The 16411-nt window shown below is 37.1% G+C and overlaps 1 long non-coding RNA gene across 1 annotated transcript; it reads right to left on the reverse strand.

Moving 5' to 3' along the window:
• Window positions 1-779: 779 nt before the first annotated feature.
• Window positions 780-11164, reverse strand: LOC307003174. The gene is made up of 4 exons (XR_013798635.1): window positions 11025-11164; window positions 10750-10881; window positions 8946-9029; window positions 780-5748 (listed from the first exon to the last, which is right to left on the reverse strand). It is a non-coding gene; the product is annotated as an uncharacterized lncRNA (long non-coding RNA).
• Window positions 11165-16411: the final 5247 nt, after the last annotated feature.

Below are 16411 nucleotides of genomic sequence, written 5' to 3' on the forward strand. Positions count from 1 at the left end.
ATAACTGCCACTCACCAGGACTACATTAAACACGTCACTCAAGAGCATACGTTTCTACAGCTTGTATGTGCAGCTTACTGGTGGTGGTTAGGATGGCAGTACAAAAATACAGATATGACAGCGATTATAGAACTGAATTACTTATTAGATCCCCCTTTTTTTCTTTTTTTTTTTAGCCCAAAGCACACCAGATTAATATATCATTGTATGGCAGTGTCAGTTAATGGGAGAAAAAAAAAATCAATAATTATATTAGTTGTGCTGTGTTCATTTAGATCACCAATAAAAAGCTTCCATGTCCCTGCAACACTGTTGATTAAAATCTCACCATTCAGTACCAACGAATGCCAACATGTAATTCAGATCTACAAGGTTCTTGAATTAATAGGTACAAAAACTAAAGAAAATTGGAAAAATGAATACACACTGAATGGGTACAAAATTAGTTTCAACGACTATTGAAAACATATCTCAAAATATACAATCAGATGGCACGGGTGTGCAAGAATGTTCTTGGACGTTCTGGAGGTATGCATTTTTTTTCAATCTTCAATATGATCAAATGTAGAGAGAGACTATGCCTTGAAAATAATTCCTTAGTATCGGGCAATTAATAGTTAATGAACTTCATTAACAACAATGAAAAATTCTACTTTACAATTGCTAGAAACTATAATGTGAATTTGTATGTGCTGTATGATAGTATCCACACATCTGTTTAATTATGAAAACCCAATATAAATTAATTCTGTGGCAATAGAAGAGGCAAAGAAAAAAAAAACATTTAGAAAAACGAAAGTTTTATATATAATGCAAACATTTTATCAATTAATGTTTAGCACACCCTTGAAATCAATAAGTGACGAAAATATGATACAAAAACAATGACAACGCAAAACAATGAACAATGTACAAAAAATAACAACTAAAAATGACATTACAACCCTTGTGTTGGAGTATCAAACACTGAGATTCTCTTGCACCTTTAGATATTTGACAGACACATTTAGACAGTTAGCAAATAGCAATATTTCCATTGCATATTAAACAGATATGCCCCAGATGTCAAACACATTTGCAACGGTTTATGAGATGATCTGTACTGAAATGTTTACACGCATTAAGCTTGACACAAATGCATTACAAAATAGATTTCAAAAAAAGTGAAAATGAAAATTGCTAATGCCAAACTGCTGTTGATGATACTGTCATTCAACACTAACAACTCAACATATGATTTAAATACACAATAGCCTACAACAGTGGACAAATATAAAGGAAAAAAATGGGTTTTGTATATACGTGGGTATATACGTGTATATACGTATACAAGAAGAGAGATGGGTTTAAAGACAGCTTTCAAAAAAATTAAAAACATTGAAACAAGGACCAAAAAAAAAAAAAAAAATCTTTTCAAACAATTCCTAACCTTGGAAAGCTTACATGTGGGATTAGTTCACAGGATGCAACTAAAGTTTGTAAATCAGTCAGATAAGAAGGCTGGAACACGTCATAAAGTTTAGCGTGGTGGGGTTAGAGATAGTACACTGAGCAGATGGCGCGCATCAGTGCAGACCTAATATTGACTAACTCTGTGGTGTTCTTGAAGCCAGACCACCAGGCATAACACAAAAAACATTTTCATTTATGATGGTAATAATGTTCACTGTGGCCTAACTGCAGCCAAACTTGCATATCAGAGAATTCTGTTTGTACGGTTTCTATTTGCTAGTGATGGTGAACATGCGGTACTGATTGAAAAATGCTGTAGGTTTCAATCCTCCAGATACAAATGCCTCCTAAATAACACACCCTTTAAAGCCAACAGGAAACAGCCTTGATAACCCATTTTACATCAATAATATGACACGTCTAGTAAAACAGTGTGTTCTTTGATTAAAATAAACGTATATTGGGATTCGACTGTATTATTACAAACTAGGATGGAGCTTCTTGATGAATCCCAACAATAATGCACCTTTTTCAAATCTATTGTTATTTGTAACCTTTTTTTGGTCAACCAGCATTAAAGGGTTAGTTCACTCAAAAAAGGAAATTATATCATTAATTACTCACAGTCATATGTTTCCGAACCTGTAAGACTTTCGTTCATTTTCGGAACACAAATGACGATCTTTTTGATGAAATCTGAGAGTTTTCGGTCCCTCCATTGACAGCCTACGCAACTACCACTTTCAGGCCCCAGGAAGGTAGTAAAACATCATTAAAGTAATCCATGTGTGCGCATTATATATTGATATTTTGTAAATAAAGTGGTAAATTATGTAATTATAATAACTCCTAAACAATACTTAAGTGATTATTTGAAATAATACAGTACATGTGACCCTGGACCAAAAAACCAGTCATAGGACAATATTTGTCAAAGATACAACTATTTGAAAATCTGGAATCTGAGGGTGTGAAAAAAATCGAAACATTGAGAAAATCACCTTTAAAGTTATCCATTTATGTTCACGATTGTGCTGCATTCACTCACAAAAATAAATGTTTTATATATTTACGGTAGAAAATTTACAAAATAGCTTCAATGATCATGATCTTTACTTAATATCCTAATGATTTTTGTCATAAAAGAAAAATCGATAATTTTGACCCATACAATGTACTGTTGGCTATTGCCACAAACATACCCGTGCGACTTATGACTGGTTTTGTGATCCAGGGTCACATGGATACACATAGCCACAAAAAAAAGATTAGGGTCATTTTTTGTTTCATGTTGACTTTAAATGCTTCCAGGCAGAGAAGTGAGTGAGTTTGAGTCGGCTGTTTCTCATTCTTTTACCTTCTCCACTATCGTAACAAGCACAAGTGGCTCTTATAGCAGCAGTTGTACAGTGACAGAGTTTCTACACTCATCGAGCACTCACTCTTTCAACAGAGGATGAACGTTAGAAGTAGCCGTCGCTTCTGGTCCCAACTGTTTCACAGAAAGCAATCTTTCTAAAATACAGTAAACAAAGATTGTGTGTCAGTGAGTGTTTGATGGGATGATCGGTGTTATTATTCTTCTCTCCATCTCGAGTGCTCCATTACGTCCCTCTCGGTCAAACATAAACGATGTGCACGTGCCAGGCTCTTAAGGGGTAGTCTTAAGTAGTCTCGGTGACAGTCTCGATTGGAGACCGTCACATGACCCCACTCTCGCAGCCATCATCACACCCGATCTACTGCTCAGTGATTTTAAACCCTTAAAAACTGTCTGCTGGTAAACACACTTTCACTCCAAAACTTCATTGTCAAGATGCATTTCTTTTGAACCAAGTCCCTTTAGGCTATGTGATGCAGAAGCATTATCACTTCATTCAGCAGGAATGTAACCATTCCGACCTGATTCTTGAAACCAAAAGACAGATGGAGACAGAAAAAAAAAAGCAGAGAGAGACAGAAAAATAACACAGGCCATAAAGCTGAGGTGTGCGGAAACAGAAACACTGCAGACGCTCTTTCTCAAGATGAATTATAGGTTGGAGGATTAGAGTCTAACTAACACTACAACTGTGCTTGTGTTTGGTTCTTTTTGTTTGGGCTCTGTACTATATGTGTTAATACTTGATTTATATCTCGTAATGAAGCAGTATTGACACTATGTTCTTAGTTATGTTGTGTTAGCGTTAGTAGTAGACTTCAAGCTTCCTACTTGAAAGAAATAGTTAATTCAAATGGAAATTTCTGTCAGCTCATGTCCTTCTGTACCCTGTGATTTTCTTCCGCGGGACACAAAAGGAGAACAGACCACCAATTTAAGTCATTATCTGGCCCACATGTAATACGTGCCTACAGAACTCATCAGAAAGGTCAGAAGATTTCTGCAGAATTAGAACGCCCATCAATCACGAAGTTTTATAAATGACCACATTTCAATCCATCGTGCCCTCCGCAGCATCGCTCTAGCTTATTAATCGTTTGCGAGTTACATTCAGTTATGAGACACTCAAGAAGCATCAAGTTTGGATATGTATACTGTATGCACAAAATGAGATCTGGTGGAGGGCTGTATGTTCCTCAACAGCCAGATTCAGAAAACTTGGAATATACAGTATATTCCAAGTTTTCTGAATCCGACTGTTGAGGAAACGAGCACTAGTCTAAGTCATATGCATTTTCTTTATCACTTTCTTTTATTCTTTTCCCTTTTGTGTTCCACACAAAAACGAAAGTCCTGCAGGTTTGGAAAACATGACGGCGAGTAAATGACGACAGATTTTCATTTTTGGTTGAACTCTTTAAGTCTGCCAAAAAACGTAAATATTTAGCCTGGAAATCCAGACCTAAATCTGAAAGATTAATGGTCTGGTGTCGATTAATGAAAATCGGCCAGCTCGAGGGTTGGCACCAAGCATGCATTTGAAAATCTCACTGCACGCAATTGGCTAATTGGCCCGCTTATATCAGATAACCCGATGTGATTGGTGCAGCTCAGATAGAGGGGCATATTTAATGAGCATTATTACTCGACACCAGAGTGAACTCGCTGAGCAAATTCAAATTGTGCTCTCGCGAGAACTCTGGATTTCCAGGGTAGTAAATATTACTGTCCTGGAGAAATGTGCAAACATGAACAAGGTGGAATATGCGCTATTAGGCTCTTGGGGTATAGACTTGGATATATTGAGCAAAACGTGGGGAAATGGTCAAACTCACAAAGCTCTGCATTTTAAACATGCTTGGGTCTACTTACTTGTAACCTTCCCCTATTTCTTCCATACAAACTGCACTTCATTGTCAATGCTACGGAGTTTTAGTTGCCGTTCAGTTCAAATGTCCTTTTAGTGGTTAACAAAGCGGATGTTTTTGCTTGAATGTGGGTGGGCTGGGTAATCAGATCTGTATATGGTAAAACAGTCCCCATTTGATGTATTATACTGACATTAGTTTGTGATGGTTCTCAACAGGGTGAAACTTTCGACACGTTTCGATGCATCCTCAAATCACACATTTTTAAACACAAGAACAAGCTTGTGTAGCAACATACAAAGACAAAGTCAGATTCCTGGTCATACCTCGCTGAAGTCAGAATACTTGTACCGCCTTCTTCCAATCATTAGGTGCAAAAAAATGAGAATTATGTTGCTGGGGCAAAGTCACTTATAAAAACAAAAGTCTTGAGCCAAAAACGACAAAGTTTTCTGTCTCGTACAAAACTGCATCATGCTAAAATGGAGCTGTTTGTCATTTACACTGTAGATGGAGGTGATAATGAGCGATGCTTTTTAAATTCGTCCCACCCCAAAGGTTTCCAGTCTGATGTTTTCTCATCGCTCTGTATGTTGGGCAATTTACGTGTTAGTGAAGCCACGCAGTTTGTCGTCATTATTCTCCTTCCTGCAAACGTTAGTTAGTTCAAGCGTAAAATAAAGGTTCTGGAGGAGATGGAGAAAGTCAGAGGCCTCATGGGGAGGATTGCTGGCCAACAGTTGGTCTTCTCATTCCTCTCTGTCCCCGGGTCTCTTTGGCAGATGAGCAGATGGGGGAGAAAGAGTGGAAGAGAGACAGACCATGACTGAAGTTTATACAGGATGGTAAGGTGTAAGCTGGGGAATAATGGGAAGAGGGGCTGGCCAGTGGTGGAAGTTAGATACAAGAGGAGGAGCTGTCCTCCAGAGTCTGTCCCATAATGCACCAGGGCTCCTCCCTTGAGAAACGGCCGCGTTAGGCATCATACTTCTTCCCGCTTCTGTGGATCTGATGGAACAGTGTCATGGAAAAGGCCATCCCCAAGAGCTGAAATGACAAAATCCATATGTAAAGGTTAATGACACGCATGAGCTTTATGTCAGCAAACACGGGATGGCTTGGTTGAATGGAGACAAAACATTGGATGTGCTCCTAATCACTAGAAAATATAAGGGGTCAATATCTAACATCAAATGCATGAAATGTATCAAATATAAGGCTTAACTTCATTTTATAAATATGAAATGTTTGTTCGTAATACACACATTACTTTAATTTATAAATTAATTCATTTACCTTGTTAAAAACAACTAAGATTAATAAATGTTGTACAAATATTGGTCATATGATACCTAATGCATTTAATAATGTTAAAAAAGTAACCTTATTGTAAATTGGTATTTTTGCCAACAACACAAAGCATTTTTTAAACAACCTTTTTATTTTTTTGCCGTTTGTTTATTTTTCATTTTATTATATTAAAGTAGATGATTAGCCATTGACTGATTATTTTTTTGGTTTTATTTTATTTCTTTGTATAATAATATATTTTTTTAGCCATTGTGCATTTTTTCTGAAGGGCTCTTAAAATAATGAAATGCCTTTGATGTCACAGCTCATGACAGTTACTAGTGAATGGTTTGGGTCTTCTTGTGGTGCCATCAGCCAATCAGTGTTTGTCTTCTTTTTTTTTTTTTTTGCAGTTCAGGGCAAGTCCGTTTTTGCAGATTTGAACTTGTGTGTTTAGAGTGTTTGTGTGTCAATCAATGCCAACTTTCATCTTTAAAAAACGGTCTTTGACAGGTCTTTTCCTTGCGGCAGAGAGTGGGATTACTGCAGGTATTTGGAATTCTAAGCAATTCTTGCTGCTCGCCATTCTTAAGTAAAGCATTTGGACGTTGACTGGTGCTCTTTTTATGTTAATGACATTAATTAAGGGTCGTTTACAAGGCAGAGATCTGAAACCATGACCTTTTTGTGTAATATCCAGTAAGTAAAGATGGAAGAAAACAGATCACATGCTAGTATTATAGACCTTCTTTGGAAAATTGACATCATTTTGTAGGAAAAAAAAACATGTTTAGTGAAGATGCATAGTGTCATGGAGGTAAACAGAAATGTTTGGCGAATATACTGACTCTTTAAAGTTCATTTTTAGATCTATCCTGAAACATCAAACGCACAGCGGTGGTCGACTTTCCACAGCCATTATCTTAAAGCTGCAGAACAGAACAGGAGGCGGCAACAGACTCGGTGTGTGGATTAAATCCGATTTTCTCACATCTTTGAGCTTTAAAGGTATCACATCGCTTCTTCTTTACACTATAAATTCACACAGACACCGAATGTAAACCTTGGCAGACTCTCACACAGACTTCAGTGTGAGACTGCTGGAGAAGTCTAAGGCCCCTAGCAACGTCTGACAACCAGAGATGCACTGTGTTCGAAAAATGTAACGAAATTATTCCTTTCAGAATCCATGCATTTTTAAGAGAAAGCACTACGGTACACTAAAGGAGTACCATGTTTTTATAAAGCTTTCTAGGCAATGTAACTTGTAACTGATATTCTAACTTATATACCATTCAAAGGTTTGGGTTCTATTTGATCAAAAATTACAGTAATAACTTGGGATGCACCATGATACTGCGCTTGTGTACTTGAACTTGAAAAAATGCTCTGATAACAAAAAACGATACCGCAAAGTGTACAGTATACAGTGCCCGTAAAAAAGAGACAGACAACAGAGCAAACACAGAGCAGAATTGATATATCAGAGAAGGATGTCTATTTAGTAAATGTATCTAATGAACAGAATATTAAACAAATGAAATATTCACGCATAGCTGCTGTTCGTGAGTTGGTAAGTGAAGAAAACAGAAAACGCGTGTGTAACAGTATGTTGGATACGTGCAGATACTGCTGTCTTTGTCCTCAATGTTCATCTAACAACAAAATACAAAAAGAAAATCACCCACTGCTCTTGACTGAATGACTTTAGCCACTTTGATAAGGATTAATATTGAATTTGTACATTAAAGACTATGCAGTGCTATTTTACAGTAAGTAAGTAAGTAAGTAATTTTAATTTATTTTAATTTTAATAAAGCACATTTACACACAGCACAAAACTGACCAAAGTGCTGCATTTGATTACTTTATTCAATTTCTGTACTTGAAAATTGTGATGTTTCACTGGTATCTAAAAAAATTTAACCACTAGCCCAACCGGGCCAGTAGAAAAAAATCCTCAGCGTTGAGGTCTGCTGGAGCATCCGGTATCAGCATTGGTGCATTATTACTCTGAATGGTATTTCATGGAATATGAATGGTGATCTAACAGTGCAATGGAATAAATATAAGTATATAAAAGTACCATGTTTTTTTTCGAAGTCCCACAAATAATTAAAAATAACAAAACACTTACAGAGCACACATTTTAGTGACTAATAACCAGATTTGGCTGGCTTTTGCTGGATGAGATCTAAGTAAATCACTTGTGACATTTGCCCCAGCTCAGCCCGTGAGGAGGATTAGGTGTCAATTGTTTGCTTAAAAGCCAGCGGTCACCTCTTAGTCCATCCTGAGAAAAGTACTTAGTAAAGACCCCTGTGCGCTATTATCCTCAATAAACTGCAGGTAATTACAGACCACGGGTTTAAGAGAACTTGTGGATTAACCGAGAGACCATCTTGACTAATCCAACGTTTCGTATCTTGCAATTAATGAAAGTAAACCTGATGTAAACTTTTGATGATCATGTCAAATTTTTAAACTGTTAAGAGATGCTCTTAAATTGAGTTTACTAACTTTAAAAGTGGAAAAGATGGCAAATTATAAAGTCAAACAAACCGTCGAAGCAGGAGTTTGGACTATACTTAATATGTCTCGGCCTAGTTCCAAGAAAAATCTTCAGTCTATCATTAATGCAAAGCACCTCCACAGAATGTACACATTAAACCTGGCTGCATTGATAATCAAATACATCGTATTCACGGTCTTTCTAGAGCTATAATGAACCAATGCAAGACATCATTTGGGACTGACAGACTTTCACTTTCTATATTTCCGCGTATCAGCGAGCCATAATGAGCAGTTCACCGGTTTTCTTCTGAGCGGTCTGTGAGTCTCCATACATGTGCTTCACTGTTTCAGCAGAGCCAGACAAGACAGGCACGCTCATTATCACCACTGAGTTTGACATACTGAGTGATGGCAAAACACACCAGCACACACAATCTTACCTGAACTACCAAGATACACATGCCGACGGTTCCAAGTAGGTGCTTATTATCTTCAAGCCACTCTTCGACTTTCTCGTAGCAGCCCTGGAAGACAAGAAAAGTCACAAGATGTGATTTACCTTCTGGGTGAAAGCACTAATACAAACTGATTGTGTACGTTTCATTTTCTAATTTGCTAGTTGTTAATTCTGATTGAGAGAAAATGAGCTGAACTCCAGCAGCAGTGGAATTCATTGGAGTGCATGCATGAGAGAGCGAGCGACTGCTGCGGCTGCATTTTCAACGCGTAGTCACTGGGGGAAAAAAGCACATTCAGCGATATACTGGTGGCTATGCGGAAAAAAGACAAAACAGCTTTGAGTTGGCGGTGTTGTGGGCTGCTTGTCATACTAAGGTACTGAAAAGGAAATCCATTTCCAGCACAACCAACTAGTAATACTATACAATACCTTCAGATATGGCAAAACTCTTGGATTCCTGTGCAAACAGCCTTACGTCACATTTTTTTTGTACTAATTACTCTTGTTCTATGAATTTAAAACAACGCATGTTGGCTAGCTGTTTAAATTCTGGGGGGTGAAGATAAATTCAACAATTAAATGGATCATGTATTCAGGCTAACTTTATTACAAACATGTCCTGTGCAATTCGCTCTCTAGGAGGCAACAGACTGGGAATCGTGACATTTAAAATTTTGTTTTGTGGCAGTTTCATAAACTTTCTTGTTCTGCATTAATGAAAAAAAAGAAGCAGTTTAAAAGAAGATTGAGGATTCACTAAAATGGAATTGTCTCATCTCAAGTACCTCTGTGGTAACTTAAAAGCTGCAGAAAGACAGTGTGACAATTTGACATGTGACATCAGCTACTGATGTACATTACAGCACTGTCAAGAGCACAACAATATTCCCTTAAGAGACCGTTGCCCTCCCTACAATCTCATTAAAACTTTAAAATCAGTTTTCATGAGTTAAAGCAACTCCCATAGGAAAGACAGATGCATCTAGGGCCAGCGTAAACCCTCTCTTGCCGTTAAAAAACAATTGTCAGGATATTCTAAATACAGGCATTGAAAAATTAGCGCTGAAAAGACGTGGGCACTGTTATTTTTGCGGCTGACCTTACTGTATGCATTTGTAGGAGTTTCCCTTCTTTGAGACGCAAAATTTATGTGAAGAGAGTATTTAAATGAATCACGCAAGGGGATTTACTAAGGTTTGCATTTGTCAATTTACTGGTATTTGCGCCATTGTTTAACGCCCAAAATAAGTCTTAAAACAGACGCTAATCTGCGCTGCTCCTGGTAGATTGCGTTGGTGTCTGTGTTCCTTAATGTGCGCAAGCAGAACTTTCTACTTCCATCTGCGCTTTTTTGGAATTGCCCTATCACGCTAATTTGCCCTGTTCGGTAAATCTGCCCCCTAGTGTCCAAAAGTGAGAATAAATACATAAAGGTACATGACTCTGGCTCTTTACAAGCACACTTAGAGATGTTACCTAACAGATACATCTTAAATCTATGGCTTTTACCACCTTTCATTTATTAATAATAACTCTTTACAAGGACAGAACAGAGAAAGAAAAAAATTATTACCTCCAGTCCTTTCTTTCATCCTGCCTCAATTCAGAAATCTTCTTTAATGGATATAAGATTAACAATCCAAATGTATTCAAAATGAGGATGATTAAAAAGTCATGCATTTGAAATGTATTATATGTATAGTTCACTTCAAATGTCAAGGCTATTAAAGGTCTGAGGAATTATGGCAACATTGTCATTGGTTTAAGTGCAGGTGTCCACTCACCCGTGTCCAGAACATGTTGGTGGAGTTGCGGCCACACTCCTGATAATGCTCTTGACAGCAGCGGTCAGGCACCACCTTTTCTTTCAGAGCCTCGTGCCAATCCGTGTACCCGGTTACTCCACAACACTTCCACTGTCGAGCAGGGGGAGATAAAGGGGAACAGTGATGCATTTTATTAATAACCAGGCTAGATTAAGATCCAGATATTGCTGTGTATATTAGAGACATATTTTCAAAATTCTCAACATAATCATGATTTCACAAATTAAAAGTACCTCAGCTTGGATGATATTCCAGGCATTTCTCAGCCCAATGTTGTTGTCTGTGTTGTAGAGAGCAAGACCATCTTTCAAGTCCTGCTTTGCGTTCTCACTGACCTGTGAACAGCAGAAGAAAAAGTTCCCTCATGGTCAATCACAAATCTCATCTTGACAGTGTCAATATTTCAGAAAGACCACTTAAATTATACTTATTCAATAAAAATAGATTTGACAAATTAATGATTATAGTAATTAATTTTATAAATATAAAATGCTCTCCCCCCCCCCACAATCTGTATATATATATATATATACATATATACTGTATATAAACACACACACTGTTGTTTCAACTTAAAGTGTTTGTGCTGCCTTCAAATTTTAAGTTTAGTCAACTCAAATATCCAAGTTGTCATTTAGTCACTTATAACTTTGCATTTCAAGTTGACTAAACTTAAAATTTTAAGGCAGCATGGACACTTACTTTAAGCTGAAACAACACATTTTGTACAGTGTATATGAATTCTATCATATTTCTACATCATTTGTATTTATCATAATTAATGCATTATATCTTTCTTGCCTAATTATTCCTATGTTTTTAACTAATTCAACTAATTGTAACTAATTGTATAGATTGAAAGCTCAATTCATTCAAGTGGTTTGAATGAATAAATGTAAATGTGTGTAAATATAAGCAATGTGAGGAACAGATTGCAAATAGTGAAGAACAATATGCAAATCCTAAGAGAAATATGATCTGCTTGTCTACCCTAAAAAGGAGCCGTCTATTCAGTCAATACCTTCCATCGGGTTCTTGACTATGTCAAATTAGTGTAATTAGCATAATTAATTGAATGGCTGAGTGGAGCGTAAAAAAAAGCATGCCATCATTGACGCTGGAGGACGGCATACTCATATACGCCACTCTGGAATCACTTCCCCCTCGGCTGTGGCAGATAAATATTTCGCTGGCAGTTTTAATGAGGTGTACGATCTCACATTAGTGGTTCAGTGCACTCTGGCCCAGAGCGACGGAAGTGCGGGGTGATTACTGTTTGACAGAGCGGTGGTCCTGATATAGACGCACGCCAGATTAACATCGTTTCACCCAAGAGAAAAGAGAAAACACAATATTCTGGAATCTCAGGCATATTTCAGTGAAGGATAGTCTCTCACACAGAGCCATAAATAAGATATATAGAGCTAATATCTACAGCTTTAACATGATCTATTGTCAAAGTTTGTATTGCTGTTGTATTTATTGTATTATCACAACACTCCCTGTTTTGCTCACATCTAAAAGAGTCTGAACTTCTGAAGAAATCGTGACTGGTGCCTTTGCATGATGCAAAGTGGTTGCCAGGACATTGCCAGGTGGTTGCTTACTATCCCCCCCCCCCCCCCCGCCACAAAAAAAAAGCCCATCAAAGTTTTATAATTTTCTATCATCCCTAGATATGATTTGGGACCCTTCATTGATGCATCAATGTTTTTTGCCCATTGTATCATCTTCCAGGAAAATCATGAATTAAAGCACTTACAACAGTAACATCACAGTTCTACTCAATAAGCCTCACAGTTTATATGGACAGTTCACACAAAAATGGAAATTCTTTCATTATTTTCTCCCCCTTAAATTGTTCCAAACCTGTATGTATTTATTTCTTCTTTCTCCATAATATGGAAGTCAATGAGACCCATCAACTGATTGATTACCAACATTCTTCAAAATATCTTCTTTTATGTTCAGCAGAAGAAAGAAATTCATAGAGGTTTGAAACAACTTGAGGGTAGTATAATGGGAGAACTATCCCTTCAATGGATCATGTCCCAGGGAACACACGCAGTTTAGAAATGAAATAATAATAAAATATATATAAATTTGTAACACATTTTGGATAAAAGTGCCTGCTAAATGTATCTAATAATATAGCAAATAATAATACTTATAATATAACAAACTGAAACATTCATGCTGTGAAACATCTTTAAACGCAGAGGGACATTAATTAATGAAGAGTATGAAATTTAATTCTGATAATCTTTCAAAAATATGTGGAAATTGGACTAAAATGTTCTCCGGAGACCCTGTTATGTGAATATATATATATATATATATATATATATATATATATATATATATATATATATATATATATATATATATATATGTATTTTTTTTTGCATTCATTCCAGGGATGTCATGATGAAATAAATTCAGCCAATGATGCAGAACGGCAGCAATAACACTCAGTCAAGACAAGATATTAAAAAGCTGGTAGAAGGCATATGTCTTTCACTGGAGTGTACACTCATTAGTGCCACACATTTTTCCTGGTGGGCACACTGTGTGAGTCCACGTTTCAGAATGGAGAATAAAACGAAAGGTGAATAAGCACCATCATCCTTCTCCACGGAAACATCTTGAGACGTCCGAGTCTCATTATACAAGAATACATCAAAGCACACTCTCAGCTCCATCAGGGAACACGGTGACATCACTCCTTTCACGTCCTGCTTGGAACACATGATGGTCACAACTGTTTGGTAATGGCTGTTCTTTCATACCTAAAGAAAAGCGTCCCAATTACACAGCACACAAGACTCTCATATTCCACATGGTCCAATTACAATTAGGCTCAGACTTATAATAAATTCTTAATCAGCTTGTGCCTGAAAAAGGCATGCAATTCTGTTCATCCTGTTAAAACAGCAAAATTGCATGTCTAATGGAGGGATGTTACAGTACATGTCCGACTAAGCCTCGCTAATGCCATCAGCAGAAGGTTCCTAGAAAATTGCATTTTATTTATTTATTTTTTACAGTAATTGATTTTCTCACAGCGCATTTATTTTATCTAAATACTTTAAAGTTTTGTGGTCAGTAAGATTTTTTTAAAAGAAGTTAATCACTTTCTTTAGCAGAGATGCATTAAATTGATCAAAAGTGACAGAAAAGATTTAATTTTACATAAGATTTATATTTCAAAAACAATCCTTCTTTTTATCAAAGAATGCTGAATTATTATTTATTTTTTTCACAAAAATGTTAAGCAGTTTTATAAACGGTTTTCAGCATATATTCACCAAGTCAGCAGATTAGAATGATTTCTGTGACACTCAAGACTGAAGTTATGGACTAAAATATTTTAAAATAGATAAGTTATTTTAAATTGTAATCATATTTCACTATATTACTGTACTTTTGATCAGAAAGACACTCTGGGACAGCAAATATGTATCCAGTAATCACAAATCTCTGGAAAAGTTTTCGAATTTCATTGAAATTCATCAGTCAAAAGGTGTGGGACTATATTTCATGAAAGGTTTAATGTTATTATAAAGCACATCATCGCTGAAATGCAGCAGTCATGCCAAATAATCTAGTAATCTTTCTTCTCATCCAAAAACCCACAAAGAGATGAGGACGTTCGAATGCCTCTCTTTTCTGACAACAAAAGGAAGCTGTCCTATTCTCAGATAAGTCTAATGCTCTGATCATATTCTGCTCTAGACACCATCTTGCAAGTCCTAAGGGACGAGCTATGCTAATGCAACATACTGTTAGGAGCATCATATTATGCAGAAAGCTGTAAGAAAGTCACGATCGGACTGTCAATCTAAATCTACGCTAAACAGGAAGAAGCAAAAACGATTCAGATGGATTAACTCAAGTCCAATTGTTTATCAATATTTTATATGTTCTGGGAAAATAGAATAATCTGCCAGACAACTCGTGCCAAATTTGTATTATTAATAGGTTCAAGGATTTGAAACCTACAACTTCTCATATCATTAGCATCTCATATCACTATTCACTACCAAGAGCCTTTAAATGCACTATTACATCCGTTGCTAGTGCTCGAAAAGTGAATGGAGCATATGTTTCCCATGGCCTGAGGCTGCTTGTATCTAATGCATAGCTCATTAGGAGTTTGTATACCTGGCCTTGGGTTCTGTTTAAATAATGTCTGTCCGGTTGGATACAGTCTCAGAACGCACGGTCCAAAGCCATATCAGCCAGAGCAAGCATCTGGATCGTGTGAATGACCTAGCGGCTCTCGGTGTTTGATTTGTAATCATTCCTCTCATTGGTTTCCTATGTTCTCAGGCAACTTGTTAATGTAAAGATGTTAGTGTTTGTTTGGGAATGTGGAGGGTTTGACCAGAGGGTCAGTTGTTAGATGTAGCTAACGGATGACATCATTATCTTCTATACCAAACATTCTTGGGGGAAACTGGGAGCGGAAACCAGAGCGAATGCTTATACAGAGAGAAGACTGTGTGCTTTTCTTTCGGTCTCGTGTGTTTTTGAGTCTCCAGGGTGTGGATAGGTTTGGACAGGTTTGTCATATTATTGCCCTGGGGGCTTGGGTTTGTGGAGATGTGGCAGCACACTGTGTGTGTGTGTGTGTGTGTGTGTGTGTGTGTGTGTGTGTGTGTGTGTTAAGGAAAGCCTGCTGTTTACTAAAGAGTAGAGGAAGAGGAAGATGAGGTCAGACAGCAGATTATTCACTGTCCATCACCTCTGCCTATGCCAAAAACATTTTTTTGGGAGAAATTTACAGAATGCAAACACACAAACCTAAATCCTAACCAAAAGGGATAGTTCTACCAAAAAAAAAAGGAAGATGTTATAAAATGTTAGCAGTCTTTTATAGCTTTTACAATTTACAGACACTATAGTCCATATTGTAAATTCACTGCACAGCCCTACTTTTGATTTATTCATCCAAAAAGTATGTGACATTCAGTTTTATACAGTAAGTTTCATCCGTGACTGGATTCTGTGATTCTCTCTGCATTTTCTGCATCACAGAAATGATAGGGCTCTACATGGTGTTTGCAATGTTAAAGAGTTAGTTGTGTGGCTTATTTATTGTTGTGTTATAACGTTATAAGCATTAGTAAGATAGGTATGCAGGTAATAGAGGTCTCCTCTCAATACACTCTACATAGCGCTCTTCGTGGCCATTGAATAGATGCAGCAATTGTCTCAGCTATGGCAGTATTTGAAAAATACATATTGTTTGCGAAATTGAAACTGGTATACTGGTTCATGTCAATGCCCAGCACTAGTTAATAGTGACCGAATTTTCATTCTAGGATGAACTATACCACTAACAAACACATGCACTTCGGAAATAATGTTCCATTAGCTCAAATAAGAGCTTCTTGGTCTAAGTGCCTATCATGAGATGGTAATTTCCAGCCCAGATGATGGGCCAGACTCTTGATCAGCAAGGGAAAGTCTGGTCATGCTGTGAGCTGGCAAGATACGCGCAGTGTGGGACCTACTGTCACGCCGTCAGGTGCTTTGAAACCTGGCATGGAGTCCTTAGAAACCCTGGCTGACCGCCTCACCTGATCAGGCACTTTACAGGACACATTTGCTACTT

The sequence above is a fragment of the Phoxinus phoxinus genome (genome assembly GCF_949152265.1).
Source record: "Phoxinus phoxinus genome assembly, chromosome: 8".
Taxonomy (NCBI): domain Eukaryota; kingdom Metazoa; phylum Chordata; class Actinopteri; order Cypriniformes; family Leuciscidae; genus Phoxinus; species Phoxinus phoxinus.